The sequence below is a fragment of the Octopus bimaculoides genome, chromosome 2, assembly GCF_046866305.1.
Source record: "Octopus bimaculoides isolate indiv1 chromosome 2, ASM4686630v1, whole genome shotgun sequence".
Lineage (NCBI taxonomy): Eukaryota > Metazoa > Mollusca > Cephalopoda > Octopoda > Octopodidae > Octopus > Octopus bimaculoides.
The window spans coordinates 59,430,109-59,450,947 of NC_142929.1; the positions used below are offsets into that span (position 1 = coordinate 59,430,109).

Sequence of the window (20,839 nt, forward strand, 5' to 3'; positions counted from 1 at the left end):
TCCATACCAGATGCAGTAGAACGAAAAGCAGAACTAACGAGGGAGCCCTTACATAACGAACTCAACCTACTGAAATAACCCGCCTCAATGAACAGGAGACATTAATTAATGTCTGCATACCTCTAAAAGCCGCGATGGTTATGGTTGGACTGTCTAAGATCATAAGTTTGCTCAATGAAGGTTGACATGGGAGTAAGCAACAATAACACGCCTGTAGAATTATAGTCCTATTACAATATGATACCAATACTATTACATCACTACACTATCACTGTAGAATATTACACCAATACATTCCCCTATTACAATTCTACTCTACTACATCTCTAAATGTTGAAGGCGATTGGCTCAGTGGTTAGAGAGTCGGGTCCACAATCATGAGGTAGTGAGTTCGATTCTCGGACTGGGCTGTGTGTTGTGTTCTTGAGCAAGACACTTTATTTCACGTTGCTCCACTTCACTCACCTATAGAAATGAGTTGCAACGTTACTTAGTGCCAAGATGTATTGGCCTTTGCCTTTCCCATGGGTAACATCAGTGGTGTGGAGAGGGGAGGCTGGTATGCATGGGCGACTGCTGGTCTTCCATAAACAACCTTGTCCGGGCTTTCCCTCGGGGGTGTAACTTTCTGGTTGCAATCCTATGGTCATCCCTGACTGAAGGAGGTTTTTACCCTTACATCACTAAATAGCATATCTATGCAAGTGTACCCGTCCCGATTTTGTTTCTTCATAACTTTCAGAATTATGGACATTGTCAATGAAGTTTTCTACAAGTACCCACCAGGTGGTATAGATTTCGATTATATCGAATTTGTGATGGAAAGTTTTTTCGTAGGTGGGGAAAGAGTTTCGAATAATTTACTCAAGTCGACTTTGTTTCCTCATAACTTTTAGAAAAATTGGCATATTTTAATAAAATATTCTACAAATTTCTTTCAGATGGTGGAAATTGCGATTAAATAGAATTTAATGTTGAAAAGAAAAACTGGTGAGCGCACACGTATACATACTAACACACCTCACATAATTTTTTAAAATTTCAAATCTCATTTTATAGATATACATATATGTGATGTGTGTCAGAATGCATGTGTATGAACTAACAAATTAAAAGATTTTTTACGTTAAATTGCAATATAATCGTAATCTACATGATCTGAAAAGTATTTGTAAAAAAATTTATTATAAAATACCTATGTTCCTGTAAGCTATGAGGAAACAAAGTTCGTATAGGTATGCCATCAACATTATTAAACCTCTAGAATATCATCCTACTACCTTATTACATCAGTCATAGCGTCACAGTTATCAAGTAGAGAGGAAGATGGTAACACTTGGGAAGTCTTTCATCATAGGTTTATTCAGTCATTGCTGACCTGAGACTAACCAATAATATTGTCTTAATGGTGAAAAACTAAATAAATACGAGATAATTTGTGAGCCATCCCCTGTTCTTTCTACTATTGTTTCATACTTCCTATCTCTTCACCTCTTACACTTTCACACTTGTTCTCTTTCATTTGCTGCTCATTTCTGTTCTACTTTTCCTTTTTATCTAAATCAGTGGTTCTCAGCTGGTGAACCCTTATGGGTTCATATAAGATTTCGGAGGGGTCCACTCTTGCGAAATAGTAAAATGGGGATTCACAGTAGTATGAAAAGAAGTCCATGAAAAGTTTTGATTTAAATGTGTTTAATGCAAGAAACGGTTAGCTTTCTTTCTCTGGCATTTTACATAGATCAGCCGACACAAGTGAATGAGTGACTATCAAAATAGGAATTATGAAAACGATATCTATAAAATTAGTTTTTTAAACACCAAATATCTATGAAGGTCCACGAGAATAAAGTAGCAAGTAAAGGGGTCTATAGATACAAAATGGTTGAGATCTACTGGTCCAAATGATTAATTTCATTACGACAGAAGCCATACTGAGAAGATAGTTCGATAGGTATTACTGACTTCGAACTTAGACAAAGGACTAACATTTTAGGTAAGGATTATAGTCGTTTATATGGATCTAAATTGTTGACTGCCACCTATTTCATCAAGCCGGAAACGATGAAAGAAGCTATCAACCACAACAAGATTTGAACTTCAATATAAAGGTTCTTAACATATTCATCAGGCACAAACCACATATAATCACGGAACAGTACATTATATATATATATATATATATATATATATATACATACATGCATACACAGTCGGACGGATAGAGATAGATAGGTATATATATATATATATATATATATATATATATATATATATATAGATAGATAAATAGATATCACGAAAGAAGTACGAACGAACAAGGAAATATGCAGTAAAATGAATATATTGTTCAAACGGTTGTGCACAAATCTGAACTCTTCATCAGTTGTCAATTGGAAACCATTGCAATTTCGGCGCAATCCACATTCAAACGCGCGCGCATACATGCATCCATAGGTTTATTTTTTTTTGTCGATCCTACTTTTTCTCTCATGTCTATAAATCTATCTCTCGCAATATAATCCTATACCCGCCGCCATTTTTCTCAGTCTATTTCTCTCTCTCTCTCTCTCACTTTCTCTCCCTTTATATCGTTTCTTTCTTTTACTTGCATTCTCTTTCTTTTTCTCCCGACATCTTTCTAACACTGTCTACGTCCTTATCTCTCTTTTCTGTCTAACCTAATTTTTCTCAGTTCTTTCCTTGCTTTCTGTCTTTCTCCTTTATTTCCCTCTATAAGTATCCCCTTATATTACTCTTCATCTTCCTTTATTATTTACATAACTTCTGTTCCTCACACACGTTTTTTTATTCCTTTCTCCTGCATTTTCTCAACGCCACCTCCTCACATAACTTTTTTCACTCGCCGTATTTCTTTCTTTATATCTTCTCTACATATTTATATAATTACAGTCACAAAAGCACAACATACTTTTGACACTCCGATGAAAACCAAGTTTCTCGACAAGAATTCATAGAACACCTTTATTATAGCAGAATATTAATTCCCTGAGCATGTCATTTTTCTCCCAATGTCGCCTTTTGCTAACTTCATCTGCCTCGCATCTCCAGTCCACTTACATCACTCTTCTGATGTCCACATCAGCATACCTCTATTCAGTGAGTTGGATAACACAAAAGATCTGCACCCATGCATGTCTTTCAGCAGGCCACCTTGCAGTAACTTTCGAAATAATAATCATACCTGATGCTTATTTGTATTTATTTATTTATTCATTTTGTCCATATAAACCTTTTTATTGTATATTTTATGCTACATAATGTCGTGTTTTTATCATTCTAAGAAAGTGTTCGGAGAGGGGGAAACAAAAGGAGTTAATAATATTCTGCAATTGTGATTTTTTCCCCTCCTCCTTTTCAGAATCATTTAATCAATTTATTATCATGTATTTTTTCTGTCCATTTCTTATATTTACTTTTTGGCGGAAGAAAAGCTAGTAAAATATAACTAACTTGTCAATGAACCCAAGACGTTTACTTATAGGAAATTCTGGATAAGCTATACTTATTAATTATAGAGCACTAGTACCTGTATATTGATTATTCTATCAGCCTGATAAACTCTTTATGCTTTTATTCATGTTTGTTTCCAATTGCCATATTCTTCGATCGTCTTTTGGGTGACATATTTATTTGTCTGCTGTTGTATATGCTTTGTTACACGAAACTACCACTGAATAATCCGGATTGCGGCGTAGATTCTATTATTTGAAATAAGTAAAATAGTTCTGGAGATCGAACCACTGGAAAGACGATGGACTCTGTCAAGATTCGCATGCATTCCATACAGACTTATATTCTGATGAACATTCCAGTCGATGAGGAAAGCTCTAGGTCACTTGATCTCCAAATAGCTAGACATGTCCCTCAAATTACACCCGAAATAAGTATATCCCGCAATAGAACATGTAGTGCTGAACCACTGAAACTACGGGACAGTCACGGTTGGAGTGCTTCTGATTTGGTGAGAAACAACACACTGCCACCCCATCACTACCACCACCAGCTCATCACCACCACAAACAGCAGCAGCTACAGCAACAGCGGTAAGAACGGCTGCAGCAGCAATAACATTAGGTACAAGAAAAACTAGAGGGACATTCACTCCTCGGAAGGCATTTTAAGAGAAATTGTTTTCTTTAGCACGAATCGTATTTTTTCAAACACCAAATGGTGGTGATGGTGGTGTGAGGAGGGTTGTGTATGTTTGTGTGTGGATGCATTTCTTTGTGCATTTATAGTCAAAGAAAGTTTTCAATAAGGAAATAGTTGTCAGCTTACTGTTGCTATGCGATATTATTATTAAATTAGGGTTAATATACTTAAATGCGGGGAATATCAAATATTCTTTTATTCTCTTATTTGTTCCAGTCATTTGACTGTGGCCATGCTGGAGTACCGCCTTTAGTCGAACAAATCGACCCCAGGACTTATTTTTTGTAAGCCTAGTACTTATTCTATCGGTCTCTTGCCGAACCGCTAGTTTACGGGGATGTAAACACACCAACATCGATTGTCAAGCGATGGTTGTGGTACAAACACAGACACATAAACACACACACACACACGCACATAATATACTCTCTTTTACTCTTTTACTTGTTTCAGTCATTTGACTGCGGCCATGCTGGAGCACCACCATTAGTCGAGAAAATCGACCCCAAGACTTATTCTTTGTAAGCCTAGTACTTATTCTATCGGTCTCTTTTTTGCCGAATCGCTAAGTTACGGGGACGTAAGTAAACCAGCATCGGTTGTCAAGCGATGGTGGGGGGACAAACACAGACACACAAACACACATACATATATATATATATATATATATATATATATATACATATATACGATGGGCTTCTTTCAGTTTCCGTCTACCAAATCCACTCACAAGGCTTTGGTCGGCCCGAGGCTATAATAGAAGACACTTGCCCAAGGTGCCATGCAGTGGGACTGAACCAGGAACCATGTGGTTGGTAAGCAAGCTATTTACCACGTTAGTGAGAAATAATTATGTGGTGGGATTTAAACAATATTTATTGATGGCTCATATAATTTTACTTACATTAGCAAGCACGGAAGATAATCCCTGACAAACCAGGATTCTTATTATGACATCGTCAGCGAAACATCAAATTCACCGTTCTGATATAATGAAGGAAAATCACCAACCAAAAATAAAAGCATTGAATTATTTTCTTTCTCTTAGATATAAAACTCACACACAAAGAGGTTCCAGCCATTACGTTTTTACTTTGTCATAACTAAACCGATAAGTTTTCCCTTTTTAAAGATAGCATAAAGTGATTTGGAAGAGAACTGGCTGCTATTTCTAGCAGGCCAAGCAACTGCGTAGATGCTATTTCGTTGGCTCATACGACGTCGCTCATTCTGGCTGCCTATACTCTTTATTGATTTCAATGGACTATTCCAGATACGGTGCTTAAGAGGGCTCTGTAATTTTCTCTCTTTCAGCTTCCTTTTAATGGTCCTCAAGCTATGACCTTTATCGCAGAGGGGAAATAATCTTTCGGTTTTGGGGAGAGAACACAAGTGTCCATTTCCTTTAGTAGCAGACATCAAACCAAAAATAGATGCAAACCTTTTACTATCGAATGACTTAAACAAAAATGTTAAACACTAAAAGTAAACCATAATTGAAGTGAAGGCAAAGAGTCAAGACGGAGATATACTAAACTTACCGAAATAAGCAACTTACAAATAAAAAAATATAAAGGAAGAATACTTCATATAACTCCAGAAACCAAACTATAATCGGGGAAAAAATCAATCTGAATTCTCCATTGGTCATTAGCTTTCTGTTAATTCAAGAATTTTTCAGGTGCTCCATAATTTTTGATCGGTTAATTTTACATAGTTTCGCTTAGTTCCTTGTCGAAGGATCTTACTGAGATTAACAGTTATAGTTATTATAAATAATTGGAATGGCAAAGAGGAAAGAACGTATTGGTGGATAACAAGGTAGATTAGCAGCCCTGAAAGAGGCACAGTACGTTTACCAAGTTACTATGGTTCTGTACTACTTTTTCCGCATGCTTTCATATGTATGGGGGCGCGCGCACGTGTGCATGCGTACGCATATGTGATTAGAAAGCTCGCCTTTGCAATCACTGGTTTCATGTTCAGTTCACCGTGTGGTACCTTGAATTAGATACTTCTACTTTAGCTCTAAGCCGACTAATGGATTGTGAATGAATTTCCTAGATGGGAACTGTGTGGAAGCCTATCGTATATGTGTGTGTGTATGTGTGTGTGTGTGTGTGTGTGTGTGTGTGTGTGTGTGTGTGTGCGTGTGTGTGTGTGTGTGTGTATGTGTGTGTGTGTATGTGTGTGTCTTTGTATCTGTGCTTGCTCACGCTCCTTCACCGCCTGATAGCTGGTGCTTGTTTGTGCCCTCTTAACTAAGGGTTCGGTGAAAGAGACGGATAAAAAAAGAAAACCAGATATTAAAATTCAGTTTCTCTCTCGTTAATTGGAACTTTTATCTGATGAAAACTCAGCAACGAAACCTTCCGGGGAAAAGTTGATGAATTTACACGAAGGCAATCCATCGGCTTGTATCAATGTGGAAAGTCCAATTGGAAAATAGTTCAATTTTTCGGTATTATTAATCGAACAATGTATAATATAGTATCTGAACTGAGTAAAAACTCTGCTTCGTAAAGAAAAAATCAGGAAGGCTACAAATAGTTTCTAAAGAGACAAAGTGGGCAGTTGATAAGTTGAGTTATTAAACTTCGACATGCAAGTTCTATGGGTGTAAACGAAATCATACAAGAAAGAAGTTAGTGGCTTCAAAAGCTAAGAAGGGCAAATGGTTCAGCAACTCTGAGAAGTTCTGCAACGTGGAAGACGAGTTTTAGTCGTCTGACAAAAACACATTCTGCCAGTTTTCCAATTCAAGGCAGATACATGGTGCAACAAAATTAAATTATAGAGCTGGATTGTTTACAAGAAAGAGTTAAACATAAATAAACAAGGAGGAAATTTGGGTGACAGGTAGACCAGATCACATTTTTGTTGAAAATCATTTCAAGGACGCAAAGTACTATCAAATACTTGAAAAGTGTCTACAACTCACCTGATCCAAAGTAGAAGTTGATGAGATCCTTCTTTTTGAAAAACACGGAGCCGCATAGAAGAAAGTCACGGAATCAAATGTCTAAAAAAGAGTTGCTCAAATCCAATAAAACATACATGGGAACATTTTGATAACAGGATGCGGAGGAAGACCGTCAAAAATTACATTAATGACAGAGCTGAAAGAAACATTGACCGAGGGGTAGATTAACGTGTACCAAGCTGCCATTGATAATATAATCAAACCTAATCGGGTGGGCCTACAAGATACTGAATTCATCTTTCATTTATAATGAGAGTTTCATTACCTTGGCTATAAATAAATAAATAAATTAATTAATAATTAAATATATTATATATATATTTGTGTGTGTGATGTATATGCATATGTACTCGTATGTATATGTACTCGTATGCATATGTACTCGTATGCATATGTACTCGTATGCATATGTACTCGTATGCATATGTACTCGTATGCATATGTATGTATACGAGAATTCGCCCCCCAGGGCCAGACCGTCAATCGATAGTTCTACTGCAACGTTTTGAAGCGTTTGAGGGAGGACATTCGGTGAAAGCGACCGGAGCTATGGAACGCTAGGAATTGAATTCCTCACAACAACAATGTACCCTGTCATTGAGCTCTCCTCACTCATGAGTTTATCGCCAAAATCAACACGGTATCTCTTCTACATCTGCCCTATTCGCCAGATTTAGCACCTGCGGACTTCCATCTCTTTAAGATGAAAATGCAGCTCAAAGGTTGCCGTTTAAACACTATTTTCGAGATCCGGAGCGAATTGCAGAAGGTCCTCGACTCGCTTACGGAACACGACTTCCAGGCCGGATTCCAAACGCAGCAAGAACGCTGGGACCGGTGTATTGCTGCGCAGGGTGGCTGTTTGGGAGATGTTGATGTTAAAACTTATGTTTGATAAAAATTAACTTATTTACCTAACTAGTCCGGGAACTTTTTGATACCGTCTCATACGTATATATGAGCGCGTGGCCTGTGTGCGCGTATATGTGCGTGTGCGGTATATGTATGTATGTGTGTGTGTGTGTGTGTGTGTATGTGTGTGTGTGTGTATGTGTGTGCGAGCGTGTGCGTGTGTTTATAGCTAAGGAGCAACTGCAGCTTACTGGGCGAATAATGATTAAAACATTTAGATTTCTTGCGGCTTAACTTGAGCTAAATATTCCATATTTTTTTTTATGTAGTATATTTGAGATTCACTTCATTCCGTTCTTGAATTCAAACAGACATAAACTCATAACCTTTGATGCCTACTGAGTCGTTGTTTCACTTACGGTTTTTATATATCTACACACGCACGCACACGCACGCACACACACGCACACACACATTGCCCTTAGATTTTTTTCAATTGAAAAGGGATTTTCAACGCAATATTTCTACACTATTCCTAATAGTACATCCAATTCCAATATGTGTGTGCGTGTGTGTATGAATATATATATGTATCTATGTGTATATATATATATATATATATGTGTGTGTGTGTGTGTGTGTGTGTGTGTGTGTGTGTGTGTGTGTGTGTGTGTGTGTGTGTGTGTGTGTGTGTGTGTGTTATGTTTGTATGTATATATGTATGTCTGTATATATATATATATGTTATGTTTGTATGTATATGTATGTATGTATGTATGTATATATATGTGTGTGTGTGTGTTTGTGTTTATAAATGTATGCTTGCATGTGTGTATAAATATATATACATACATATATATGTGCTTGTGTGTATGTATTTACATATGTATGTTTGTATGTTTGTATTCATATATATAAGTGTATAAGAATTTTCGCTTAACTGCACACCCGATGGCATACAGTCATCTATACAGATTTATTCCGATAAGGCGTTGTCCTGCTTTTGTATTTGATAATATAAACTTGTTTAACCAAGTTTAACTTCATAACATCGCATAAGTGAATGTTACACACTTCATTCTTGGTTTCCATAGCCCATTTGGCGAAGGAAATATTTGTTGAGGAAACATATCCGGGAGTAGGCGGTTTGTCTGGAATTTATGAGGAGGAAATTTTTTAGGATAGAATTTTAATATGTTGAGGATATGATCGTTGTTGGATGCTTTCAAGTAGAATGATTATGTATATTCTTTTTCATGTATGTGTAAATAATATACATTCTCATACAAACATACGTAGTCTGCTATTTCTGACATTGATTGTAAACATTGCCCGAGAATAGAGAATAAACGGCTGATTGTGGTTATTTGTTGTCTTTGCACTGATTTTCGACATGTTGCGAGTTCATATAACGTCTCAAGACGACTTTGCCTTTCATCTTTCTATGGTGCTAATAAGCACCCATTTGTTGTTGTTGTGGTTGTTGTTTGAGCCCCAGGTCAACTTTGCTTCAGTAGATCCATCTTCTCTTCCTGACACTCCCAGTTGTTATTTCATACAGCATCTTATAAAAGTCATGTAGATGGCTCAGATCTTCTATGCAAATCCATCACAAACACATTCACTTTGTATAAAAATAAATCGCTATTCCAAACTTGTTACTGCTGTGTGGATGGTAGTTGTAGTTGTATAGTGCCGCCAGATCGGCCATGATCGCGCATATCTATGACCAAAGGTGTGCCATACAGACCATGCTGTCTTCTTGTATATCTACGACTACAATTCGGCTGCCATTTCCCTGTAGGGAGAACATCTACGAAAAGATTTCCTTGTCAATTCGATGCTGAAGGTGGTGGTTTGGCAGACACAGCAGATTGTTAATTCCGAATTGTTTCAGGGTTTAATTTAGATTCAGTACTACTTTAACGTCACCTTAAACAGAACCCTCGATTCAATAACACTGTGTATAAACTCTCTATTTAGAATGACCAATTTCAAAGACTGTTGGATTTTATTCACAAGGTATTGGAATCTTAGATGTATACCATTCTGCCTAAACAATGGATTAACGAATACAATATCCCTTCATTCACTCTCTATTTCCTATCTTATCTAAATTAATTTTTGCTTAACCATCCTCTCACACCGTCTCCGATGAATGGATATGATAAATATCCCGGAAACAGCTGTAAGACCTTCTATTTACTAATGTTCTATAATGTACACAGCCTTGGTTTTTTTAATCTCATTACGAAAAGTAAATCCTTATATACGTATACACACAAACACACACACACACACACACACACACATGTATATATATATAAGTATAGGGAGAATTCACAAAAAATCAACAGACGAAGACAGGTGGTGTAGAAAGCAAACAGATGTATTACTATAACGCTCGGGAATTGAAAAAGTCTTTAACGTTTCGAGCCTACGATCTTCCATAGAAAGGAAAACAGAAAGAAACAAGGAGAGAAAAAAAATGACTGTAGTGGTTAGCGATCTATCATGGCGAATATATGAGTATACATATATACACACACATATATATATATATAAGTATACATGTATATATATGTATACACACACACACACATACATATAGAAATATATATATATATATATATATATATATATATATATATATATATATATATATATATATACATATATGTATGTGTGTGTTGATGGATGGATGGATGGATGGATATATGTATGTACCTGTGTAGTCAATAATAATAAGTATTATCTATATTTATCCTAGGACATTCTTTCCTACGGATGGCATTGCATATTGTTTTAGCAGTGTATGTATGTATGCATGTATGTATGCATGTATGTGTGTGTGTGTATGTGTGTGTGTATGTATGAATGTGCATATCCGAGAGAGAGAGAGAGAGAGAGAGAAAGAGAGAGAGAGGTGTATGTGTGTATGAATATATGTAAGTGTTTATATGTTTTCGTCTAATTGACTTGGAAATAAAGTAAAAACAAGTTTTTTTTTTTTTTTTCCAGTAACAACAAACGAATTTTTTGTTTCAAAGCTCGGGAAAATGAAATAAAATATGAAGACAGTTAAAACAGAAATCAAGGAACTGAGGGGAAACATGTTGCTGTTATTGTTGCTATGGTCATGGTGGTGGCAGCGGTGGTTATATAGTAGCTGGTGGTGGTGGTGTTGATGATGGTGGTATTGTTGGCGATGGTGGTGATATATATATATGTATATATATATATATATATATAGTGGTGGTAAGGATGGTGGTGCTGAGGAAAGTGGTGGTTGTGTTGGCGATGGCATTGTGAGGGGAATGGAGGCGGAGGTGGTGTTGATGGCGGTGGCAGTGTAGGTGGCGGTAGCGGTGGTGGTGGTGGCGGTGTTTTTGGATGTTGTGGTGGTGGTAGTGTCGGTGGTGGTGTTTTTGGATGTGGTGGTGGTAGTTTCGGTGGTGGTGTTTTTGGATGTGGTGGTGGTAGTGTCGGTGGTGGTGATAGGAGTTGTAGTGTTTCGTGATGGTTGTTGACCGTGGTAGTGATGGTGACGATGGTGGTGGCGGCGGTGGTGAAGACGGTGCTTGTGATGGTGATGACAGTAGTGGTGGGAACTGTGAGTGGTATAGCAATGGTAAGGGTTTTGGTTTAGGAATGCGGTGGTGGTTGTGATGGTAGAAGTTGTAGTATTTAGTGGTGGTTTATGTCGTATAATGGCGATGGTGGTGACGATGGTGGTATTCGTGGAAGTGTTTAGTGTTGATGGCTGTGATAGAAATGGTGTTTTTTTTTTTTGAGTGGTGCTAGAAGTGAGAAGGAAGGTATTGATGGCAGTGGTGGTGGTGGTGGTGGTGGTGGTGGTGAAGATGATAATGATGATAGTGGTGATGATGAGTCTGAAAACTCTTAGAATATAATATCTCTTGTTGGAAGACATTCAAAGCAGCATCACAACGACTGAGATGTCTTTCTGCAGACGTAGATGAATTTCCAAATGAAAGGAGGTTATCTGCTGTAAGTCTGGCAAATAATTCTCTTCATAAAAAAGGAAGAAGACGGGGTAACAATAACAACAAGAACAACAACGACAACCATAGTAACAAAGAATATAAATGACGTTTAAAAGAATATATAATTTTTTTTCATAATGTCAGAAACTTTTGGTAGACTTCCATAGGTAACGCCAAAACAATAAATAAAACATTAAAAAAAAAATACGACATTGCAAAGATTAAAAGAAACGAATGTTTTTTCTACAACGATTGTTGTTGTTGCTATAATCTAGTTCCTTGGTCACCACCCCTACTTCGAACAAACTTCTAATCAAAAAACATTTCAGCATTGACAATCCTATATTTTATTTTATCTTATTTTTCAGACATACGATGTCTAGGACTACGGTATTCAACGTCTTTTTCTTCGGGTAGCAGGAATAGTTGTGAATAATTTGAGGGAGATTTAGTTACTCCTTTTTTGTAAAAATCAAACAGCCACGTGGAGGCTTCCTTGTCGGTGCAGCTATAGCTAATACTGTTGTTCTGTAACTCTACGACAGTCTTCTTCGAACAGTCATTTAAAAAAAAAAAGCGTTCTGTTTATATCCATAACATGTCTTTTACTTTCTCCAGTCATTTCATATCTAGGCCAGTGAATTTTACTGTTTTTGTAAGTAAAACAGAAATATTACTGGCACAGTTCGAGGGGGAAGTTTAAAAAAATCACCAAGCAAACTTAATTTACGAAGTTAAGAAGGTACTAGAGTACTTTGCTTAGAGAGTTAGAAATGATATTTATAAGTTAAAGAATTAAAAAATGTACACAGGGAAAAATTACTGGATTTGTGGCTGCAAATTTTAGCACAAGGATAGCAGTTTCGGTTGTGGGAGTAAACCTATTACATCGACACCAGTGCTCAGCTTGTATTTATTCCATCGACACCAAAAGGATGAAAGGCGAAATCAACACCGGTGGAATTTGAACAAGAAACGTAAAGATGGACGAAATGCCACTAAGCATTTTGTCCGGCGTGCTAACGACTTTGTCTGCTCGCGGCCTTAGTGTCTAAATCGATTTTTAAGACACTGAGTATCAATATGAATCTGCAAAAACCTCAAATTATACTACAGCAATACCTACATTTACATTTCAGGAGAGCACTTGAGAAATTTGACCTACGCTTAGTCAGTATTGTCAAAAATACTGGAGGCGCAATGGCCCAGTGGTAAGGGCAGCAGACTCGCGGTCGTAGGATCGCGGTTTCGATTCCCAGACCGGGCGTTGTGAGTGTTTATTGAGCGAAAACACCTAAAGCTCCACGAGGCTCCGGTAGGAGATGGTGGCGAACCCTGCTGTACTCTTTCACCACAAATTTCTGTCACTTCTTGTTTCTGTTGGGCCTGTATTTTAAAGGGCCAGCCTTGTCACACTCTGTGTCACGTTGAATCTCCCCGAGAACTACATTAATGGCACACGTGGCTGTGGAGTGCTCAGCCACTTGCACGTTAATTTCACGAGCAGGCTGTTCCGTTGATCGGATCAACTGGAAACCACGTCGTCGTAACCGACGGAGTGCCAACAACAACATTGTCAAAAATAAATATATGTGCAATTCCATCGTAACTGTCGTAGCATTTACAAGAATTTTTTAACACTAAAAATGTTCTGACACCTTACTTAAGCGAACTGAGATCTAATGATCCATGAACACTTTAACTACTGTGGCTCATAAATATTGTTATATATGTATTGTACGCTCTGAGCTCAAATTTCACCGTAGTCGACTTTGCTTTTTATCCTTTCAGAGTCGATAAAATAAGCAGTAGTTGAGCACTAAGGTCAATAAAACCGACTTGCCCGTACCCCAAATTTGCTGGCCTTGTGTCAAAATTTTAAATCAATATCATCGAAAATAATAATAATAGAAAAAAGTTGGATATGAATCTAAACTTACTTGGCTGTTTATCTTCGAAATAAGCTGGCCGGAGATTTTGGTGTTCTTAATACACACACGAAGATATGATTAAACGTTTGTCTTTAAAGACCAGTTTTGCTAGCTTCCAAATGCTGAACAGCTTCATCCACCTTTATTGAAAAGAAGAATTTCAATAGAGGAAAAGTAATAACTGGTTTGAGAGAGGAAAGTCAAGAAGTATAAGATGTGCATATATATTTAATTTAATTACTTAATCAGTAGAATAAATTTAACTGAGAAGAAATCGTGCTTACATGTTTGCATTAATAAGCATGCTCATCATTATACAATACAACTGTAAATTCACAAATCAGTGGGAATAAAAAAGCTAGCTCATGAGATGACCAGAACAATGTGTGCATGGAAAAGTGGATGTTGTATACAACCGAGACATTACTATCGTATCTGATTGTTCAAGTGCTCCAATTTTGTACATCTACATATATTTACTTGACTACTGACCGCTATCAATGATTTCACCCATTGTTTTGATGCGCCATTTTCTATCATTGATAAAACTATAGACATTTTTAACGACATGGGTATGCTAGTATATATAATATACTTATATAATTGGCGCAGGTGTGGCTGTGTGGTAAGTAGCTTGCTTACGAACCACATGGTTCCGGGTTCATTCCCACAGCGAGGCACCTTAGGCAAGTATCTTCTACTATAGTCTCGGGCCGACTAAAGCCTAGTGAGTGGATTTGGTTGACGGAAACTGAAAGAAGCCCGTCGTGTATGTGTACGTGTGTGTTTTTGTATGTTTGTCACTTGACAACCGATGTTGGAGTGTTTACGTCCCCGTAACTTAGCGGTTCGGAAGAAGAGGCCGATAGAATAAGTACTAAGCTTACAATGAATAAGTCCTGGGGTTGATTTGTTCGACTAAAGACGGTGCTCCAGCATGGCCACAGTCAAATGGCTGAAATAAGTAAAAGAGTAAAAGAATATATATATAGTATAGGACAATCAGTAAGTTATCATAATAGAGCTCGGAGTTTCAAATGCCGGAGCTAAAAGCTTCGGGGCGTTTTCATCGTAGCTCCGGTATTTGAAACTCTGAGTTCTATTATGACAACTTACTGATTGTCCTATACTATATATATATATATATATATATATAAATTCCTCTAATTTCATAATATCGAGGTCTCGTTCTTTTGTTGTCATTTTATCATAATTAATTTATATATATATATATATATATATATATATATATATGATAGATCGCTGACCACTATATTTATATATTTTTTCTCCTTGTTTCTCTCCTTGTTTCTTTCTGTGTTCCTTTCAGTTGACAGGGGTAGGCTTGAAACGTCAAAAACTTTCTCTATTCCCGAGCATGAAACTAATGCATCTATTTGTTGTTTATACCACCTGCCTTCATCTGTTGTTTTTTTCGTAAATTCTCCCATATATACATACATACATACACACATATATATATATATATATATATATATATATATATATATATATATATATATATGTATATATATTATATATATATATATTTTTTTTTAAAGTTTCAGCTTAGAGCTGCGGCCATGCTGATGCACCACCGTGTTGCTACACTGTTATTACAGGGAGCCTCTTACAATATGTGGCACTTGGTGAAGAATGGAGTCTGATTTAGCAACCCTCATTTGCACCTCCTGCCGCGAAGTAGGTTCATCTGGGACTCTCGATAGGAAGAGGTCCAGCTTTGATTTAAAAACTCCTACATCTACTTTGTGCAGATTCCTATATAATTTCTACATACGCATATGTACATTAAAATACATGCGCACGTATGCTATATGTAGGCATGTAAACGCATATGTGTTCATGAATGTATGTGCACATACATGTATACATGCGTGTGTATATATTTAAATATAAGCTTCTGTATTTATATCACTTTGTCCTTCTGCATTATTTAAGAAACACAGGTTGGTCGAAAAAGTTTTCATTTTAACTTGTTTCTATTTAATTGCATTCTACCATCTTTCTAGTTCTTCTACCATCTTTTTTATTTTACTTTCGTGTTTCTTTTTTCCATTCTTTCTTTCTTTCTTTCTTTATTTATTTATTTATTTACACTTCCTCCTTATTTCCAGTTTTCATTTTTACTTCTTCAGTTCAATGTTTTCTTCTGGCCTCGCTCTCTCTTTCACTTCACACACACGCACACTCCTCCCCCCACACACATGCATGCATATATATATATATATATATATATATATATATATATATATATACATATATGTATACATACACATGTATATATACATATATACTTATAAATACATATGTCTGTGTGTGTGTGTGAGTATATATATATATATATATATATATATATATATATATACATATACGCTTATACATACATGTACATATAATGTGTGCATATACATATGTACGTACGTATATATATATATATATATATATATATGTATGTATAGACTTGTTTACATACATACATACAGACATGTTTACATACATAACTACTTTCGTCTCGTATGTTTCAAATCCTCGTCTTAATTGTTATTCTGACGACATTTTGAATTCCACAAGTTTAGCTATTTTGTTTATTTTTCTGCTAGCGCGTGCTTCCAAGATTTCACGTAGAATCAATGCTTTGTATAAAAGGAAGTCTTATAAACAAACATGCACACATACATATTTATTTGTTGTAGAAATTGGTAACTTCTTCCTTTTCCTCTCCTTTCTTCTCCCCTTCTCCTCCTCCTTCGTCTTCCTCTGTCAAGGTGGTGAGCTTGCTGAATCAATTTGGTAGAGTCTTTCGCACGTTGAACATGAAGACAAGTTTCACATATTATTAAACCACTTTATATATATATATATATATATATATATATATATATGTAGGCGCAGGCGTGTCTATGTGGTAAGAAGCCTGCTTCCCGACCACACGGTACCGGTTTCAGTCCCAATGCGTTACACCTTGGGCAGGTGTCTTCTATTATAGCCTCGGACTAACCAAAGTCTCGTGAGTGGATTTGGTAGACGGAAACCGAAAGAAACCCGTCGCATATATATTTGTATATCTATGTGTGTGAATCTTTGTTTCCGTGCTTGTTCCTCTCCCTATCGCCGCTTGACAACCGGTGTTGGTGTGTTTACGTCCCCGTAACCTACCGGTTCGGCTAAAGAGACCGACGGAATAAGTACTAGGCTTAAGAATTAAGTCGGGTCGATTTGTTCCACTAAAACCCCTCAGAAAGGTGCTCCAGCATGCCCGCAGTCAACTAACTGAAACAAGTAAAAGAATAAAAGAACATATATATCTTTTTTTCTTACGGATTTCAGTTTTCTTAAACTGTTATTAACACTACAACCATGTCTTACTACTTTCTTCTCCAAGACATTGACCTAGTGCAGACGTTCTGACTGGACATTAGTGGCGTAGGACTCATTAGTGTGATGAACCCATCAGAATAATACAAAACAATAAATTTGTAATATTTCGTTCCAATACAACAGATTGCAACAGAAAATCATTTCGAGTTCGTCTTGCCTTTTTTAATTTAAAAAATCTTTTTTAATAATTCCAGTCCTGATAAAATGTATCGAGATATGTACCGGATCTGACAAATTCAACCTATAAATATAACATGGTGCTGGGCATTATTCAAAATAAATGGCCAGGTGTGGATTAGAAACAGGAACCTTAATCGTACGGCAAGAATATGCGCCACCCGGGACACACCTTGAGTTTGCCGTCCACTGTACACAACCTATATAGGAATATATAGCGGAACTTAAAGTTCTGTCCCCATAACACCGTCACCTGAGGTGGACCGACCTCACCTCGCTCCTGCCTTCCCAGCTGCGATACTGAAACATCTACAACAAAACAGAATTTTAGATATAAGTTTTAAAATAATCATTCGAGTATATTTTTCTCTTCGTTGATATCAATAACGATGAATGCATTTTTAGGGTTCTCTGTTATATTTTCGCCTTGGTTTTCCTCTGTTCCGTCCTAGACTACAATGTCAGGCTCTCTGTATTGGGGTTGAACTCAGAACGCAATGGCGGACGAAATACCACTAAGCATTTTACCCGGCGTGCTAACGATTCTGCCAGCTTGTTGCTTTACTATCGTGTATATTGATTTCAAATTTTGGCACAAGGCCAGCGATTTCGAGCGAGAGGTTGGTCGATTGCATCTAGTACTTATTTTATCGACTCCGAAAAGATGAAGGGCAAAATTGAGATCGGTGGGATTTGAATCGAGAACGTACAGACGGACGAAATACCACTAAGCATTTTACCCGGCATGCTAACGATTCTGCCAGCTTGTTGCTTTACTATCGTGTATATTGATTTCAAATTTTGGCACAAGGCCAGCGATTTCGAGCGAGAGGTTGGTCGATTGCATCTAGTACTTATTTTATCGACTCCGAAAAGATGAAGGGCAAAATTGTGATCGGCGGGATTTGAACTCAGAACGTACAGACGGATGATATACCGCTAAGCATTTTGTCCGGCGTGCTTACGATTCTGCCAGATCGCTGCTTTACCATTGTGTATATCGCTACTGAAAAGTCTTTACATGTTACTGACCTCTAGCTAACAAAACACACCTACTCGCATTACATTGGCCAATAATTCTGACCTTCTCCTTCAAATTCTCACCTCAATCCCCTCTCTCCCACCTTACTCCCTCTTAAAACCTCTTCGTATATATTTCTCACCATTTTTCTCACAAACATTTGCACAAACTAATTCTTTACATTTAACATACTCAGAGGGACTAAGGGCATTAAAAAAAAAGTGTTTTTCTCTCTTTCTCTCTCCCTGAAGAAGGTCTAAGTCTGAAACATCAGAAATATCTTCGCCCAAAGGCATACGAATTTTCAAATAATTATACTTTATCTGTAAAATCAATTTTTGCTGATTTGCAAAACAACTAGTAACCCTTGATTTTTGGTACACACACACATGCACACATATGTACTCACTTACGTACACATCAACATAGATATATATATAAGAACATGTGCTTACATGCCAGTGTGTGCATACGTTTATATACATCACTTTCTGTCACATACAAACATACATACATACATATAAAACTACATGAGTATGTGATTGATTTCAAGTACAAATTCACACACGACACACACACATACCCTCTCTTTCTCTCTCTCTCTTTCCCTATATACATACATACATATCATGTGTGTGTATATGTATGTGTGTCTATATATATATATATATATATATATATATATATTCAGTTATATATATATACATATATATATATATATATATATATATATAAATACATACATACATACAAACATACTCACACACAAACATTCCTACAAAAGTAAATAAACGTATATGCAAATAACAGCACAGATAAATGATACAGACAATCAACCACTTATGAATATACAAAATTCTAAATTTTTCCACACATACACACAACTTCAACTACAACGTTTGTGCCTGAATGCATACATGTATACGCGTGCGTCTATATATATATATATAGATGCAGATATAGATGTAGATATATAGATATGTATGTATGTATGTATGTATGTGCTTGTATGCATGTGTATATATCTAAGTGTGTGGTAATCCTACTAAATATGTACGCTTAAAACGATGTAGCAAACGGCAGCAACATACACATCAATCTTAACATTGGAATCTGCAGTTATTAGTTCAAATGGGAAATCAGTCATGTAGCAAATAGAAAAATTTCAGTCTTTTCACTGTAATTTCCAAGATGAATCTAATAAATTTTATAATATAGTGTAGTAGCAGAGGAGGGGGTAACATGAACAAAGACTTAGTAAATTAATTCTTTGTAAATCGTGGTGTGTTTTTTTCTTTTTGTATATCTCTGTTTTTTCTGTGTGTGTGTGTGTATTTTTCTTCTTTTGTTTCATTTTACAGATTGTTTTTAATTCCTTTTTTTATTTTATTTTATCTTATTTTTCTTGTTGTTGTTGTTGTTGTTGTTTTACAATTCTGTATCATTATTCAGTGGAAAAGTTTGTAAATGTAACATTAAAAAAACAACAAAATTCAAACAAAGCATTAATTAAAATAATAACAATAATAATAATAATAATAATAATTACGCTGTAGTTATCATAATGCAATTACTAATGATGAGGATTACGATGATTATGATGATTTAAAATTTCATTAGTAGGCCCTGTAGCTATATATCAATTCTAGACTTATAATAGCATTCTACTGTCGTGGCAATCTTTTTTGCTCACATACATACATACATACATACATACAAACATGCATACATACATATACAAATATACATGCCCTCATATACATACAAGCATACATATATACACACACTCACACACATATGTCTCTGTGTATGTATCTATATCTATCTGTCTATTTCTCTCTCTCTCTCTCTCTCTCTCTCTCTCTCTCTCTCTCTTTCTCTCTCTCTCTCTCTCTAAACGCCTGTGTTAGAATGGGGGTAGCTGATGAAGGAAAATGTTCTCTATGTGGCCTGTGTGTGTTCTGTACTCTGGTTATTATTATTTTTTGTCTACGTTTTGTTTGCAATGTCCTGTACCCAGATATGTACCTATATATATACAGGTAGACGTAGGTATGCACATACCTGTACGTATATATGCATATACTCATTTATTATTTGTTATATATATATATATATAACGTGGTTCAGTATGGTTTGAAGATGGCTTGGCTCCTATTTCTGCCACGTCTGACCCTAGATTTTTTCCGTCTTTATCTGTGATGTAACAGAGCTTTGTAAAGAATTATTCTAAGGACCTTTTATTGGTGCAATAATCAAATGCTTTTTTAACAGTACTGGTGTTGTTAACGCT

General features: G+C 36.3%; 1 long non-coding RNA gene across 1 annotated transcript in view; it reads right to left on the reverse strand.

Moving 5' to 3' along the window:
• The window catches only part of LOC149137081 (uncharacterized), a 300,123-nt gene that overhangs the window by 93,497 nt on the left and 185,787 nt on the right, over positions 1-20,839 (reverse strand). Inside the window, exon 3 of the long non-coding RNA XR_016237897.1 lies at positions 13,959-14,089. This is a non-coding gene — a long non-coding RNA (uncharacterized LOC149137081). The remainder of the gene's footprint in view (positions 1-13,958; positions 14,090-20,839) is intronic.